The sequence below is a fragment of the Neofelis nebulosa genome, chromosome 1 (assembly GCF_028018385.1).
Source record: "Neofelis nebulosa isolate mNeoNeb1 chromosome 1, mNeoNeb1.pri, whole genome shotgun sequence".
In the NCBI taxonomy this organism is placed as follows: domain Eukaryota; kingdom Metazoa; phylum Chordata; class Mammalia; order Carnivora; family Felidae; genus Neofelis; species Neofelis nebulosa.
In genome coordinates this window covers 214,509,130-214,527,190 of record NC_080782.1, presented here as the reverse complement: position 1 = coordinate 214,527,190, position 18,061 = coordinate 214,509,130, and the positions used below count along the sequence as shown (strand labels likewise).

General features: G+C 39.0%; 1 protein-coding gene and 1 pseudogene across 5 annotated transcripts in view; both read left to right on the top strand.

The window, feature by feature from the left end:
• The window catches only part of ELF1 (E74 like ETS transcription factor 1), a 111,401-nt gene that overhangs the window by 59,819 nt on the left and 33,521 nt on the right, over nucleotides 1-18,061 (top strand). The window lies entirely within an intron of this gene.
• Nucleotides 2,818-7,198, top strand: LOC131484965 (keratin, type I cytoskeletal 18-like; annotated as a pseudogene).

The following is an 18,061-nucleotide window of genomic DNA, read 5'->3' as shown; positions in this document are numbered from 1 at the left end:
ACAGAGACAGAGTGTGAGTGGGGGAGGGTCAAAGAGAGAGGGAGACACAGAATCTGAAGCAGGCACCAGGCTCTGAGCTGTCAGCATAGAGCCTGACGTGGTGCTCAAAGTCACAAACTGTGAGATCATGACCTGAGCTGAAGTCAGACGCTTAACTGACTGAGCCACCCAGGTGCCCCAAATATTTGTATCTTTTAAAACAATTGTTTTATGATCCTATATTGGTTTGGTTGATTCTTTATAAAATCACTGTTTGAAGGCACCAGATTAGAAGACATTTCCTGTTTTGAGTTATGGTCTGTGGTTATAAATGTCATCTAAAGCAACTGACACCGTTAATGTCTGGTTGCCACCACCTTGATCATTTTCCCTTGTATCATACTCTTTTCACAATTGCTTGGGGGGCTGGTAATGTTGGAAAGGAAACACCAACATTATTGGTTCTGACAAGCCACTTTTAAAAGTCTTTTCTTGCTATCTGTTCCAAACTGTGAATATTTGTAGCAGAGAATGAAGCACTTCTGTGGGAGAGCAACACCATCAGTGAATTGCAGTATGTACTTTTATTTGGAGGTGCCTTGATTTGACCTTATTAAACAGGTGTGTTTGCCTGGGGAATTTATGAGAATAGGAAGAAATCTGAAGGTTGTGGATACAAGTTTCTAAAGAGAAAAACTTGACTTATAGGCTCAAATAATCCAGAAGTTAATTTAATGAAAAACAGCTGGTAGTTTAATGCATTTTATAATTTTGACATGTCATTACATTTTATACTTTTTCAGTTGTTCGTTCTAAAAGTAGAACCTAGTAAATCATAGTTATTTATACTTAACAGACTTAGCTCACTAGGGAGAAGCTTGGTGACATGCATGGGAAAGTGAAACAAATATTTTTGTAGAATCCTATCACAATATAAGAAGGTGGTCTTACAACATTCCTTCTTTGGGTATAAATTGGTTTGCTCTGAATATTGATTCCTTGACCCTAAATGATAAAAAGTGCCTTGCTGCCTTTTTAACAAGATACCCAGTAATTCTCCATGCAGTGTTTGAGAAACACAGCATTGCAACTTTGGGAAACCTTCACTGTGAAAGTTACATTAGAACTGGATCTTGTAGAAAGATCCAGTTTATCTAACAAATGAATGAGCAGAAGTGTTCTGGAACAGTAGAAAGTACTGAAACTTTTAACGGATTCCTTGACTACATAATCAGTCTAACCACCTTAACTTATGGTTAGAAGCTTTTCATAGTGTAACTGTTTCATGTTTTTTTGTTTCTTATACTATGTTAATTTTGTCAGCCTACTGTATAATGTCCAGTGCTTTCCTGCTTGATCTCCCACATTCATACCTGCTGCCTATTGAAGTTCTAATCTCTTTCAAAATCTTAGGACAAAACCTACTTATTCTAGAAATTTATCCTAAAATTATCCTTCAGGAATTAACAAATTTTATCCTGTCATTTCTTTTTTTTTTTTTTTTTAATTTATTTTTGGGACAGAGAGAGGCGGAGCATGAACGGGGGAGGGGCAGAGAGAGAGGGAGACACAGAATCGGAAACAGGCTCCAGGCTCCGAGCCATCAGCCCAGAGCCTGACGCGGGGCTCGAACTCACGGACCGCGAGATCGTGACCTGGCTGAAGTCGGACACTTAACCGACTGCGCCACCCAGGCGCCCCTATCCTGTCATTTCTATATCACTTACTGTCGTTGTTCAACTATTTGCCACATTACATTTTCATATGTACATTATCACATCAGAAGACTTTTGAATGAGAGGTAATGTTCCCCAAACTCTCTTGACTACAGTATATATATTTTCTAGGACCCTATTTATCCACATTCTCAGTGCATGGGCAGTTTTGCCTCAATTCCACCACAATTGTAAGACCAGAAAGAAATACTCATGGAGTCTTTCTTCTGTTATGTATTTAGAACTGTTCTGTTGTATGTGTTTAGTCAACACCATGTCAAATAACTTTCAAAACTTATCACTGAAATTATAAATAAGTAAATATCCATACAGAGTTTTTCTATTTATTTATTTACTTATTTATTCAGAGCATGAACAGGGGAGAGGAGCAGAGGGAGAGAGAGAGAAGGAATCTTAACCAGGCTCCACACTTAGTGAAGAGCCTGATGCAGAACTCAATCTCATAATCCTGGGATCATTACGTGAGCCCAAATCAGGAATCAGACACTCAACCGACTAAGCCACTCTGTTGCCCCCATATAGATTTTTCTGTTTCTCAGGAGACTCCTTCAAGTTACAAAGGGAGTTTTTGACATGTATCTTTTTAAATTTATTAAAAAAAATTTTTTTAGTTTTTTTTTAAATGTTTATTTTTGAGACAGAAACAGAGTGTGAGCGGGGGAGGGGTAGAGAGAGAGAGAGGGAGACAGAGAATCAGAAGCAGACTCCAGGCTCTAAGCTGTCAGCACAGAGCCTGATGTGGGGCTCGAACTCCCAAACCATGAGATCATGACCTGAACCTAAGTCAGACGCTTAACCGACTGAGCCACCTAGGCAGTCCCTCCAACTCCCCCCACCAATTTTTTTAATGTTTATTCATTTTTTTTATTTTTTTTATTTTTTATTTATTTTTATTTTTTTAAATTTTTTTTTTCAACGTTTTTTATTTATTTTTGGGACAGAGAGAGACAGAGCATGAACGGGGGAGGGGCAGAGAGAGAGGGAGACACAGAATCGGAAACAGGCTCCAGGCTCCGAGCCATCAGCCCAGAGCCTGACGCGGGGCTTGAACTCACGGACCGCGAGATCGTGACCTGGCTGAAGTCGGACGCTTAACCGACTGCGCCACCCAGGCGCCCCATGTTTATTCATTTTTGAAAGAGACACAGCATGGACGGGGGAGGGGCAGAGAGGGAGACACAGAATCCAAAGCAGGCTCCAGGCTCTAGGCTCTGAGCTGTCAGCACAGAGCTCAGAGTTAGAGGCCCAGCTCATGAACTGTGAGATCATGACTTGAGCTAAAGTTAGATGCGTAACCTACTGAGCTACCTAGGCACCCCATTGACATGGTTGTATCTTGAGAATGAGGTTGTATTTTGTAGAGAATATAGATCACACCAACGGGCCATTTTTAAGGAATTGTGTTAGGAAAAATTCTGTTAGGTCAGGGATTAAGTGTACCTTAAAATTAAAATAGAAGGGATGAGTTGACGTGTTCTATATGTAACTTATTCAGCACCAGCACCAGGAGGACAAGAAGTTGGGATGGTGATAACTAACTTGTACATGGACATAAGGAATTTTGTTATTTACATGTAATTCCAGGTTATATAGATCAATCTACCTGTTCTTGTGGCCTTCTTTTGTAGTCTTGGCAGATCAGACTTATCAGATCCATTAAAAGCTTAACCTTCTGTACAACTAACATACCAGAGGTTGCTTGTTTCTTTTGTGTACATTTGGAACCCTCATCAGAGGAGTTCTGCCACAGAGCCCATAGTATAAGTCTGCTTACATTTTGGAAAGTCTGACTTTGAATCACCCTGAGGCACTCTTCAGGTTATGTGAAGGGACAAACCTTCCTATGATCTAGTGTTTGGCCAGGCTTATCTCCCTGCCAACTATTAGTGAGGAAGCTGATGGTTATTATGAAGGAGAAGTAGGTGAGGGCAGTAGGAAATTATTATTACACTCTTTCACAATTTTCCCTTAACTGTCCCCCCAGTGATTTCATCAGGCCCCATGACAAGGTCTTTAAAATGAATATGGATGAGTGGCCCGAGCCTGAGTCCTGGCCTCTCATGCTCCTCCTCAAATAGCATGAACTTCACCACCCATTCCGACTTCTTCTCCACCTATTGGTCCCAGGGCTCCATGCTGTCACCCAACCACTTGGTCCTGCCAGTCAGCATTGCGGATGCCAGAGTCTATGCAGGCACCAGGGGCTCAGCCTCTCAGATCTCTGTGTTCTGCTCCACCAGCTAATAGGGTGGTGGGGGGCCCAGGCCTGGCCACCAGGATGGCTAGGGGTCTGGCAGGCATAGGGGGCATCCTCAGGAAGAAGGAGACCATGCAAGACCTGGGTGACCACCTGGCCTCCTGCCTGGAGGAGGTGAGGAGCCTCAAGGCTGATAATCAGTGATTGGAGTTCAAAATCTGGGAACACCTGGAGAGGAAGGGACCCCAGGTCAGAGACTGGGGGCAATACTTTTAAGAGCATTTTGCTGAGGGCTCAGATCTTTGCAAAATCTATGGACAGTGCCTGCATTATTCTGCATATTGACAGTGCACATCTTGTTGCTGGCGACTTCAGAGTCCATATGAGATGGAGTTGGCCATGTGCCATTCTGTGGAGAATGCTCTCCCTGAGCTCCACAGAATCATTGATGACAGCAGTGTCACTTGACTGAAGCTGGAGGTAAGAGATCAAGGCTCTCAAGGAGCTGTTCCTCATGAAAAAGAAACCATGAGGAGGAAGTAAGGGGTCCAAAAAACCAAATTGTCAACTCTGGGTTGACCGTGGAGTCGGATGCCCCCAAATCTCAGGACCTCAGCAAGATCATGGCAGGCATCCAAGCCCTATGACGAGCTGGCTCAGAAGAACCAAGAGGAGCTGGACAAGTACTGGTTCCAGCAGATTGAGGAGAGCCCCACAGTGGCCACCTCATAGACCACTGAGATAGGAACAGCTGAGATGACCCTCCCAGAGCTGAGTACTTGGAGATCAACCTGGACTTGATGAGAAACCTGAAGGCCAGCTTGGAGAATAGCCTGGGGGAGGTGGAGGCCCACTACATGATGCAGATGGAGCAACTCAGTGGGGTCCTGCTGCACCGGGAGTCAGAGCTGTCACAGACCTGGACAGAGGGGCAGCACCAGACCTAGGAGCATGAGGCCTTGCTGAGTATCAAGGTCAAGCTGGAGGCTGAGATCACCGCCTACCATCACCTGCTGGAAGACGGGGAGGATTTCAGTCTCGGTGACACCGTGGACAGCAGTAGCTCCTTGCACATTGTCCAGAAGACCACCACACGCAGGATTATGGATGGCAGAGTGGTGTCTGAGACCAATGACACCGAAGTTCTGAGGTGTTGAGGCAGCAGAATAGAAGCAGGTTACCCTTTGGGGAGCAGGAGGCCAATTAAAAGAGATGAAAAATGAATATGGGTGAGGTCGTCGCATAGGATAGGATATGGAGTTCCAGAAACATCCAGTGATAAACTTTAGTAATTAGTGTTTACTGACCATTTTGTCCTGTGCATTGTGTTATGTACTTTACAGGGATTATCCTATTTGACAATCTTATGAAGTAGGTACTTTAATTCCTACTATCCAGAAGAGTCAATTGAGGCTTAGAGAGGGGAAGCAACTGACTTGGAATGATAAAACTGGGAACTGTCACCCAGCTTGTGCCTTGAATAATGTCAGCCACCAATGCATGCAAGTAGTTAAAAAGTGGTTTTAAATGTGGAAGAATTATACTTTGCATTTATGATTTTAGCAAAAAGAAAATGTTATGTATTCTAGTTAATCTGTTAATGCACTTGAGGTTGATAGTCTTTGTGACCTGATAGACCTGAGTACTACCTTTAAAAAAAAAAAAATGGCAGCTTTATTGAGATGTAATTTACATACCGTACAATTCACCTATTTAAACTGTGCAATTCAACAATTTTTACTATGTAAACAGAGTTTTGCATCCATCACCATAATCAGTATTGGAACATTTTTGTTATCCCAAAAAGAAACCTGTACCCATTAGCAGTCATGTCCCATTCTCCTGGATTCCCACACTGTGGCAGCCACTAGTCTACTTTTTGTCTCTATAGATTTGCCTGTCGTGGGACATTTTGTATACATTGAATATGGTATGCACAAGAGACCATGCAGTATGTGGTCTCTTGTGACTGACTACTTTTACTTAAACAATGTTTCCAAGGTTCACCCATGTTGTAGCATGTATCAGTACTTCATTCTTTTTATTGCTAAATAATATTCCATTGTCTGGGTATATCACTTTGTACTTATCCATTCTGTGTATTTTTCAAAAAAATGCTTTTTTTTTTTTTTTTTTTAAATGAAGTTCGTGTTGGTCAGTTTTTTTGTTGGGGGGTAGAATTGGCCATCTCCCTTCTCCCAGAAGGTGCTCAGTCACCTAGAGCAGCCTTGCTGGGTGAATAAGGAAATTAGTACCTCTTTGATGTAGCTCAGTTTAGCCACATGATCTTGAAAATTTTGCCTCCTTTCGTTTTACTTAGCATGTAACACATAAAGGGAAGGATAAGTCATTATGTGAACAGATAGGGTTACTGGCCTTTTTTTTGCCCCCTAAGCCAAAGTCACTTTCAACATTATTTTGAGAATAATGATGAAGATAATGTCCTTTGATTTACTAAAGTAAAAAGAAAACCGGTCATGAATGATTTGTTAGAGTGTGAATTTAACAAAGTGATGTCCTTAAATAATGTTCATAAATCTGATATGCTGAATGTTAAAGATGTTAGAATATGGGCAGAGTTTTTGGGTTTGGTTTTGTTTTTGATACAGTAACCAAAATTCTCAGTATTAGGGCAGTTCTATCTTTTTGGAAAGAAGAATTATGTTGTAATGACTAGTAATACATTTGTGAGCTTACCTGTTTCATCTGTTCTCACCTATTGAGACATTGAGAAGAAGAGCACTGAGCATGTGAGGAGGGATCCGGGAATTGACCTGGAGTTGTAGGGATTGGAGTGTGAGGAAAGAATTTTCCTCTCCTGAAAGGTGATATTTTAGGTGACAATTTAAAGATTTGTTATATTTTTATGGTTTTGTTTGGCTCTGCACTTCTCTCATTCCACTTTATTTTCTGGTATGGAAAAAACAAAGAGTATTTAGGAAAAACTGCGATTTACCTTTAGGACAGCAACTACGGGGAAGCTCAAGTAACTGGCACTTCCTCTCCCCTCCCCTGCCCCAACGCGTGAGTACATTCAGAAATAATTTGGTATTGAAGATTTACCTGGGAAATGATTTATTGAAAAGTGACTCGTTTATGTGCATTAAGATCAACTGCCTGCAACTTCAGTATTATATTGAATTCTGCAGATTGGTAATTCCTGTCAATTACGAATCTGTGACATGTAGCAGAGTATCAGCCTGGGAACCAGGAGCCACCACTTACTAGACGTGTGACTTCAGACAAGTTTTTAAATTTCTCTGAGCTTTGATTTCCTTCACCAAAAGTGAAAGAATTACCTCCCAAGGTTATGAGTATCCAGTGTTTATGTAAAGTATTTAACAAAAGCCTAGTGGTCAATAAATGTGGCAGTTGCTGTTGTGAATGACCTGAATTAAATTAAAAAAAAGTGTTAAAAGTTTGTGTGTACCACTGCATACTCTGTTAATTGTTTGGGATAAATTAGGTAATGAAGTCAGTTTTTATAATTTGAATACCATTTAGACAAATTCATTCAGCTTTTTTTCCCCCCCTTATTTTTTCTTTGCTGGCTTAGTTCTAGAATAAGCCAACAAATTTATCACTCAGGATTTGAAAAATCTGGCAGATTAATTCTGTGGGGGAGCACTGTCCTTTAACATTAAAGCATGTTAAGTTTCTTTGAATATTGTTAGACTGGGAGTTGTTCGGTTTTTTTGGAGTGACTCTAATTTCTTTTATTGCCTACGATTGGCTAGTGTCACTTTTCCATTCTGGAAAAGGCTTTGTAGCTAAACTGTCTGTATTCAGGAAATGATTCATACATATTTGTATAAGATTCTTGTCTAAGTCCCATCTTTTAGAAGTAGGAATTGCCTCCTTAATTATGATTTAAAATTTTTTGAGTTATGTAGAATCTGCATGGTTAAAACCTCAATCTGATGGTGACCGCTAAGGTATTATCTAGTTGGCTTGTAACTAAACATTTAAACCTGGTTAAAATTTAGCATACTTCCCAAAATTTATGTTTCTCCCACCCCCCCACATACCCTTAACTTACCAATGTATTGAACTTTTTTTTTTTTTTTTTTTTTAAATTTTTTTTTTCAACATTTTTTATTCATTTTTGGGACAGAGAGAGACAGAGCATGAACGGGGGAGGGGCAGAGAGAGAGGGAGACACAGAATTGGAAACAGGCTCCAGGCTCCGAGCCATCAGCCCAGAGCCTGACGCGGGGCTCGAACTCACGGACCGCGAGATCGTGACCTGGCTGAAGTCGGACGCTTAACCGACTGCGCCACCCAGGCGCCCCTGTATTGAACTTTTAAAGTGAGCACTCTAATAGGAAAACCAAGTTTGTTTTCAGTGACCATTTTACTTTTCGAGATGCATGGCCAAGTAAGTTGTAATTTATCCTGACTGAGAAAAGGAAAAATCTGGGCAAAGACTAAAGGCAGCCAATAGTCACAAAAGACCTAAACTGGGATTAGAGTTAGCCAAATCAACTCCACAGGGATTTACAGTAGAATTTTGAACATTATCTAATAGGGGAATTCTGGAGAAAAGACCATTTTACTTAGACCTCACTATTTTTTATGGTGGCGTGGAAGAGAGAAGCTAAGCTTCTTCAGAAACACTCATCTCTGCTGGGGCCAACAGAAATAAAACATACATACATATATATAAGCTTTAACTGAGATGAAACTTTTGTTAGACCATAATCTACTTATTGGATCCTGTACTCTTAGAGTCTATCCTAATGGTTAATCTTGTGGACTTGGGAGTTAGATTGTCTGGGTTCAGGTTTCAGTTCTGCCTCTTCCTAGCTGGTTGCCCGATGTCAATAAAACTGCATAGTGTTGTGGGGATTGACAGGGATAAGCCATATAAAGTACTTAACGTAGTAGCTGCCATCACGTTAGGAATACCACTTAATTTTAATTTTATTCTGTTATATTGATCATTTTATTGAACTCTCGAAGACAAACTGGAAGAGAACTTTTTACATAGCACTGTAGTGAGTTTCTTTTTAATCAGATTAAGAAAGCGCTTTGCTTATGTTAATTTTCAGAGATTTGAATATTTTTTCTCTTATACCAAGCCACTGGCTACAGTATAATATCTGCATCATGATGTTTATAAAAAATCTACAATCTATAAAAACGTAGGATATTGAAGAAAGAGAGCCATTGGGAAGTGAAGGGACTGACAGAAGCCTATATATTCTTTTTTTTTTTTTTTTTTTTTTTTTAAATTTTTTTTCAACGTTTTTTATTTATTTTTGGGACAGAGAGAGACAGAGCATGAACGGGGGAGGGGCAGAGAGAGAGAGGGAGACACAGAATCGGAAACAGGCTCCAGGCTCTGAGCCATCAGCTCAGAGCCTGACGCGGGGCTCGAACTCACGGACCGCGAGATCGTGACCTGGCTGAAGTCGGACGCTTAACCGACTGCGCCACCCAGGCGCCCCAAGAAGCCTATATATTCAATTGTGTGCCCTGCTGCTGCTTTGCAAGTTGATTTCCATGGCAGAAATACACTGCCTGCTCTAGTCTTGAGTGAAGTGTAAAAATATTTCCTAACATTTTGTGGAGCACTTTATAGTTTACAGTGTCTATTTCATATACACTTTGATTCCCACAAATGATTCTGTGACAGAGTTAATATTTCTCTCCATTTCCTATTGTATTCTCTCACATTTATTACTGGATAGCTAGAATAACTATATTAGAATCTTACAATAGATTCCTAGGGCAGAGTTGCAAAGGCACTCAGGGCACTGTTCAAAATTACCTAGCCTATTTACTAAAGATATCTGGATCCCAGTTCTGATTTAATAACATTGTTTTAGAGTATCAGTGGGTAATTGGTCTTATTAGCTGTTTATTGACTCACCAATTTTGACAGTACTTGGTTTCTTTATATTTCTGTTAAGACATAATACAGAACAAATGTCCTTGAAGATTGTGTGTGTGTGTGTGTGTGTGTGTGTATACAATGGAAACACAATGGAATATTACTCAACCATCAGAAAAAAAGAAATCTTGCCATTTGCAATGACATAGGTGGAACTAGAGTGTATGATGCTAAGTGAAATAAGTCAGAGAAAGACAAATACAATATGATTTCACACATGTACAACTTAAGAAACAAAACAGATGAACATATGGGAAGGAGGGGGGGGGAACAGAGAGAAACAAACCATAAGAGACTCTTAATGATAGAGAACAAACTGAGGGTTGATGGAGGCAGGTGGGTGGGGGATGGGCTGGATAGGTGATGGCGATTAAGGAGGGCACTTGTGATGAATCACTGAATTCTCCTGAAACCAATATGAAACTATATGTTAAGTAATTAGAATTTAAATAAAAATCTGAAAAAGAAAAAACACAGAACTGTATGGGGATTTGATGTATCATTTGAGCTAGTGCACTGAAGTATTTCTAAGTTTTTAGAAAGGTAGTAATGAATATTTGGTGTTTTGTTTAAAATGAAAATGCACTAGAAACAATGAAAAAAAAGCCCTGAGGAAATTGCCAGGGAATAATTGCCACATGCATAAAACTGGTAGTCCCAAAGAGTTTCATGGGTAAGTTATTTTAAACTTTAATGAATCATTTAAACAGTTTCAGTTCAGAGAGAGAAGTTTCCTAAGTCATTTTTACAAAGTCAACATAACACTGATACCAAAACCTGGGGGAATGTGTGCACATACACATTAGTAGGCTAATCCCAAAATGGATACATATTTTAATATAATAGCTAATATTTATTGTCTCTTACATTTGCTGGGTCCTGTGGGCAATATGCATTTTTTCCTTTTTAATTGATCTTATTAAATTACATAATATTGGTTAAAAAAACAGAATTCTTACAAGTTTATCCAAAGGTTACTCCTAAAAGATGGAATATTATCTCCATGTGAGGTTCCTTTATTCTGTGAGGCTTGATAATTAATCACACACTTTTCTTTACATACTTGAGGAGGTAGGGTCCACAGTGGTGTCTAAAAAGCCATCTGAGATTTTTATTTTTATTTTTTTAAGTTTATTTATTTAAGTAATCTCTACACCCAACATAGGGTTCAAACTCACAGCCCTGAGATCAAGAGTCACTTGTTTTTCCAACTGAGCCTCCAGCCAGGCACCTCACCATCTGAGATTTTTTTGAAATGAGACTCTTGAGCATCAGCTAAAACACTGTATCTAAAATTTATAAAAGAAAGACAAGTGGTTCTCCAGACTAGAAAGTCCAGATCAATAAACCTGTTTCTCTAGATTTTCTTTAAAAAATAACGTTTTTGTTCCTTCAACTTCCAAAGAGTCTATTTTGAATGATCTACTTTTCAACTGGTTTTTGGTTGTGTCACACTTGGATGCAGTTGATTTAAAAATGTTTTACTTCTTGCTTTTTCTTCTAATTATTTTATTTTTAGTCATTCTGACTAGTGCAGGATATTTTCTCTAGAGGATGTGTCAACACAAAATGAACAAAATTTCTTTTAGAATTTCTAAAAGAAAGGAGGAGAGTAAGTATTATTCGAGCCCAAGTTAGGACAGCTGCCTGGGATACACAGTCTTCACAAAGCAGAGAGTGCTCTCACATATTTTCTTTCGATCCTCAGCATAATAACCCTGTATGGTGTGGCAACTATTGTTATCCTTATTTTATGAATAAGGAAACCCCCTGTAAAGAGAAATCTCTTAGAGGTTGAATGAGGAAATGAATGTTGCCCAGAAACACCACTGTAGAATGTGACAGTGCCTGCATTGGAATTGAGTCTTTTTGATTGAGGAAGCCCAAACTCTTAACCATAAGAGAGAAAAAGAACCCTGAAGGAAAAAGAGAATCTGGAAGAATATTAAGTAAAACCTCTTTTATAGCGATTATAAATAAGTAAAATTTTCACATTCTCCCAAATACATTTGCATACTAAAAATTTTAAACACTAGATTCATGTACTACACTCTAGTAAGGAAAACTATATTTAGACCAACGTGTTGGGCAGTGTGTACTATAGGTACATAAATTTTTCTGCCTGTTTGCTAAAACTCTTTTTCATTTTCTTTTAAAATAAAGACGGATAAGCTCGTGTAATGGGGAGCTTGAGTTAATCAACAGAAGTATTCTTATTTGCAGATAATGAAGCTGTTTTAATGACAGGGTTTTTAAAGTGTGCAGAGAATTTGGCTGTGAAGAAGCTTTCACAGGACTTTATGCTGAGCCTTGGAGATGTATTGCACAATTCTGGCTTGTTTTATGTAATAGATCAATTCCTAAAATCATTCAAAATGTATTGGTAACAGTGGTAGTTATTAGGGAGGGGAACTATATGGAAAAGGGACAATACTTTAAACTCTTGGAATACAAATGTGTTCATGTATTAATCTATTCCCCAAAATACATCTTTTTAAAAATCTATTAAGTTTTTTATTTTTATTTAAGTTTTTATTTATTTTTAGGAGAGAAAGAGAGCACAAGCAGGGGAGTGGCAGAGAGAGAGAGACAGGGAAACACAGAATCTGAAGCAGGGTCCAGGCTCTGAGCCATCAGTGCAGAGCCTGATGCAGAGCTCAAACTCACTAACCATAAGATCATGCGTGATGTAAGCTGAAGTCGGATAGCTAACTGACTGAGCTGCCCAGGCACCCCAAAAATCTATTAATTTTTTTTAAATGCACCATAGGAACTTGTTTAAAGGATTTTTAATTTAAATTCATTTTGTTCACCACTCACCCTGATTATATCTATCTAGATGTGCCATGTCTAGAGATTTCCTTTAATTTTATGGTTTATAAAAGGGAATAAAATATCGCCATAGTGTTTGTTTGATCTGGTTCAAGTCTCCTCTCCCTGCAAATGCTCTGCCTTACCTCTGTCTCAAAGTAATGGTCAGAGAGAACTGGAGACATTTTAAAGTTCTATTTCTTCTATCAGATTGACCTCTGCTTTTTAGACTTTTTATTGAAGTGTTACGTAAACAAAAAATATGCACAAATCGTTAAATGTATAGTTTGATAAATTGTCACAAAGTAAACATGTATGTTTCAGCTTTTGCTTCACCTTGAAGCTTAAATGGTTGTTGCTGAGATGAGATGGTTGTGTTCACTACTTTTCTGGTTGCATTCATTGCTTTTCTGAAAGGACTATTCTTATTCAAATAGAACAAAAACAAAAAACCATGCCTGTTAATGTAAGATTATAGTAAGCCAAGTTTTCCCCCCAAGTTTTATTGAGATGTAATTTATATATAACATGTTTAAGTGTACCATGTGATGATTTGATATACGTATATAAGTTAGCCAAGTTTTAAGAGTGTTTATTTCTATCTAAATCCAGTATTGAAGTACTTAATCATCCAGTTATTTTGTTGAACGGTTACTCTGTGCCATGCAGTATAACAAATGATATATTTACATGGTCTTGAATTCTTACAACAACTCTAGAAGTTATTCTCATTTTTGATACACACGAAAACTAAAACTAGAGAGGCTGAAAATTTTGATGGAGTTCAAACACCCAGGGCATGGTACAGTTTGGCCTTAAATAGGATCATTCTAACTCTAGAGCTTGAGCACTTACTGTTGCATCCTGTTTTCACCAGGTGTGTTTCTAGTGCATTTGCTGCATGGCAAATATTGTCTGATTGTGTCCTGATAGACTGAGGTATTGGGTTTTTGTTTTTGTGTTTTGGTTTTTTAAATCATAGGTGAAGGAAATACTTTCAAAGCTGTGGCTTCATAGGATGAGGCTTTGGGGCAGCATTCTGGTTTGAAGAGAAGGCACAGGAGTGTGTCTTAAAGATGTGTTTTCATGGCAAATGAACTGTGTTTGTGTGTTTATTGGAGTGGCCTCCGAGTGAGGAAGCTGTTGAAGATTACTGCTCGAGTGAGGCCCACCCCACTCTTGGTTTTGGCTTGTTTTGAGGCAAAGTGATAGTAAAAACTACTTGAAAATGTGCTCATTTTGCACCTATCTTAAAAACGAGTATGTACATTGGGGAAGTTTTGAAAGACTGTTTTTAACTTGCTTTTCTTTCAGGAAAACATTTGATAGCTGTTTCATTTTAAGCTGTTTCATAGAGGATCTGGGCAGGATGTTTCACAACAACCTCGTACCAGATTGAGCTCTGCTGTCAGGGAAGCTTGGCAAACAAGTTATTTGAAAGTTCTTTTGTCTTTTTGTATCCAAAGACTTGTTGAATTAGCTTTACTTCATATGGTTGGAATAATGGTCCATACTTTCTTAAATATCCTCCTAGGGCCTTGGGTTGTGGTATATTGAGGGAAAAGCAAGCCTGGTGAGAGTAACATTGCTGTTTACAGATTGGTCACTTCCCTCCTCTTTTCAACTTGATGGTATTGCTACATATGTCATCAGCCACAACAAATGGCAAGTCCATAGTGGACAGTGTTGAAATTTGGGGAACTCTCCTTCCTGCCAAAAGTTGGTTTGATTTTTATTATGGATGCTAAAAAATTGGTTGAAGTTTCGCTTTCAACACATGTGTTTAATTTACCTGAAATTAATAGAAAGGAAAACTGGTATGTATTTTTCATTCCAGAGTTGTTAAGACACTCAATAAAGTCACACAACAGTTGAAAGCTTATCAGTGCAGTTTAATTTGCTCATAGAAACTGAGGCTTTGAAAACTCTGATCTTTGACAGAGTGTAATAATCCCAAGAAGTCTTCCATCTCTCTTCCCACCCATCGTTTTGTGATTTGTTTTGGTTCTGTTACAAAAACAAATGGGAAAATAATCTGCAAGTGCCAAAACATGTCATAATAAAGTAATATAACTTTGTTGTTTTGGATTACTAGTATGTCAGACATTGGCGTAAATCAAGTTGACTCAGGTTAGGGGATGCAGTTTTGAATTTTGTAATTCTTTAGAGCAGTGTTCTAAACCCTGCATGCACATTAGAACCACACAAGGAAATTTAATAACATGCCCTGGTCACATCCCCAGACGTTCTGATTTGTTTGCTCCCACATAGGGTCAGGTATTGATATTTTTAGGTGTTTCCCAGTGAATATCGGTGTTGATATCCACTGGTAGAGTTGACTGAGGTTCCCTGATTCAGTTAAAGGGACTGAAGAGTAGATGATTAATTATTTAAACAGAGAGTTTTAGGGATACTTGGAGATTTGTTTTTTTTTAAGTAGGCAGCCAAATGAAACATATTTTTGTTAGAACATCAACAAAGTGTTGACACCTTAATTTCTTAAAAGGAGGTAACAGAGCTTATTGCTGACTGTTAGGAATGTGGCCATTTTATGAAGAGCTCTGACCTTCCTGAGGTTGTTCTTTTTTTTTTTTTTTTTTTTTTTACATTTATTTATCTTTGAGAAACAGAGTGAGACAAAGCGTGAGCGGCGGAGGGGCAGAGAGAGAAGGAGACACAGAATCTGAAGCAGGCTCCAGGCTCTGAGCAAGCAGTCAGCACAGAGCCTGATGCAGGGCTGGAACTCACAAACTGTGAGATCATGACCTTAGCCGAAGTCGGAGGCTCAACCGACTGAGCCACCCAGGTGCCCCTGAGGTTCTTCTTTAAATAAATCTTGGGAAAGGGTCTGGTTGAAGTGATGTGGAAAAAACTGAGGTGCATAAGGTTTGGTGGTCTTCAGCACTTAAGCTTGAAGAATAATGTCTAATCTCAATTTAGAATATATATAAGAATATATAATCTTAATTGCCATAAGCTAGAGAAGCTGTTTAGGGTAGAGGGAGCTGGCTGTCCTGTGATAGACTTAAAGCTAAATTAAATTGGGTCCTGTTAGGTGTTGAATTGCTCTCTGTACCCCATCTCCCCAAATTCATGTGTTGAAATGCTAACTCCTGATATCTCAGAATGTGATCTTATTTGGGAACAGGGATGTTACAGATGTAATTAGTTAAGATGAAGTTATACTGGAGTAGAGTAGGCCCCTAATTCACTATGATCAGTGTCCTTACGAAAAGAGAGAATTTGGACACAGACACGTACAGGAGAGAACAGCATGTGAACATGAAGACAGTCATCTGTAAGCCAAGGAGACAGGCCTGTACAGATCCCGTCCCTCACAGACCTCAGGAGGAATAAGCCTGCCAACACCTTGATTTCGGATTTCCAGCCTCCAGAGCTGTGAGACAACAGGTTTCTGTCTGTGGTCCTATGGTACCACCAGGTCTGTGGTAATTCCACAGACCCTAGCAACCTAATACAAGTCCCAGTATTGTATTCATTTTTAAAATTTAAATCTAGGAAAATTCAACATTTGAAATTTTGCCACACCTTCATTTAAGAGGTTGGGAACCATTTCTCTATAAGGAATTTTCGAATGTGTAGTCATAAAATTTTTAGGTTCCTGGTAACTCAGACTTGAGTCAGTTGTTAGTCAAGCAGTGTAAAAGGCAGAAATTTATCATGAGCTCAGACCAGCAGCTAGTTTCTGGAGTGTGTATTACATGGTAATCAAGAGGGAGATTCTCTCCAGTCACCTGAGAGGGAGTTCCTACGTGTATTTTGTATATATAGATTCACGCCTGTTACATGACATTTGGAGTTGGTCAGTTTGTTCTATATGAGTTAATAGCACACAAGGGAAATTAGAGAAGAACACTTTGAATATACATCTCCATTTCAGGGGACTAGAAAAGAATTGCCCATGCTTTTCAACTACCTTAGAGGAAGACAGCGTAGCTAAATTGGGAGGGATCCTGGGAAGTACCTGGCTGTGGCCCACGACAAAGTCCATAATAGACTCAGATTGGAGAGGCCCTGCAAAAGATGATATTGAAAGTCATACGTTAAACACAGCACAGCTCCTTAACTTTAGGATCCATGCCTTAATACATCTTAACAAAACAAAACCTGGAAGTGCCCTTAGAATCAGCTAGTGCTCCTCTTTCATTTAAAGTGAGGAAAATTTAAAGTCGGATGGAGAATGCCTGAGCTCTCATGGTTCATAGTGTTTCTTTTTCACATGTTGCTGCCTTCTAAATCACAGAACCATGTGTCCCTTTTCATTCTTAATTAAGCTTTTGCTTCAAAGGAAACTAATTTCCTTGCTTTACTGTTGTGCTTAACACTCACTACCCCAAATTTCAGAAGCCAAGTATTTTTTGAATAGGCAGTAAAACTTTGGTTTCATTTGGGTGAGGACTGCTCCTGTGAATTGCCTTGACATGTCTCTGTCTCTGACTTCGTGGGTGACCTTGGGTAAGTTTCTTAATCTGATTCTTACTCTGCCAATGGATGGAGGTGATAAGCCCTGTTCTTACCTGGTACAGAAAGCTGCTGCAGCATAAAATGAAATCATGTGAAAATTAAATCATTCATGGGCTCAGCCTCATTAGAAGACTAGGAGCTTAACTTGAGCTCTTAAGAGAGAAGAGATGTTTTAATGAGCAAATGTTCATGCTAGGTTGAATGTGCAGCATTCACCTCTTAAAAGGAAGGGAAAGCCAAATGACTATGCTTTGGCCATTTTATATACTTTCTCTCATGTGTCTGGGTTTTATGGTGCAATGTCTGAGTCTCCTACTTGGTGTTTTAAAACTTACGGAGAGCCAGTTACTTCTAACTTCCTCTTTTTTGAAATAGGAAGAAACATTTTGAAATAAAATGATCCAAGTATGTTTTAGGGTTATTAGCCATAAATTTCAGAGCACAGTTAATATGGTTAGCACCTGTGATGTCTTAATTCTTAATGTTTATGATAGAAGTTAAATTCTTACGATAGAAGTAGCATTTAACCTCCATGGGCAGTGCTACAAACATGTTAATTTTAAAAGATTGAGGCTGGTAAGTTATAATGAAATCATAAATAATAATTTCAACACAGTAAATTTACTCAAGGAAAATTACAAAACACCTGACATTATTACATATTGGCAGGAACTTTTTCCTACATTTTTTTTAAATTAAAAAAAATTTTTTTTGAAACTTATTGTCAAATTGGTTTCCATACAACACCCAGTGCTCATCCCAAAAGGTGCCCTCCTCAATACCCTTCACCCACCCTCCCCTCCCTCCTACCCCCCATCAACCCTCAGTTTCCTACATTTTAAAAGATAATACTTGGGGGCGCCTCAGTGACTCAGTGGTTAAGCGTCTGACTTCAGCTCAGGTCATGATCTCATGGTTTGTGAGTTCGAGCTCCACATTGGGCTCTGCACACTGACA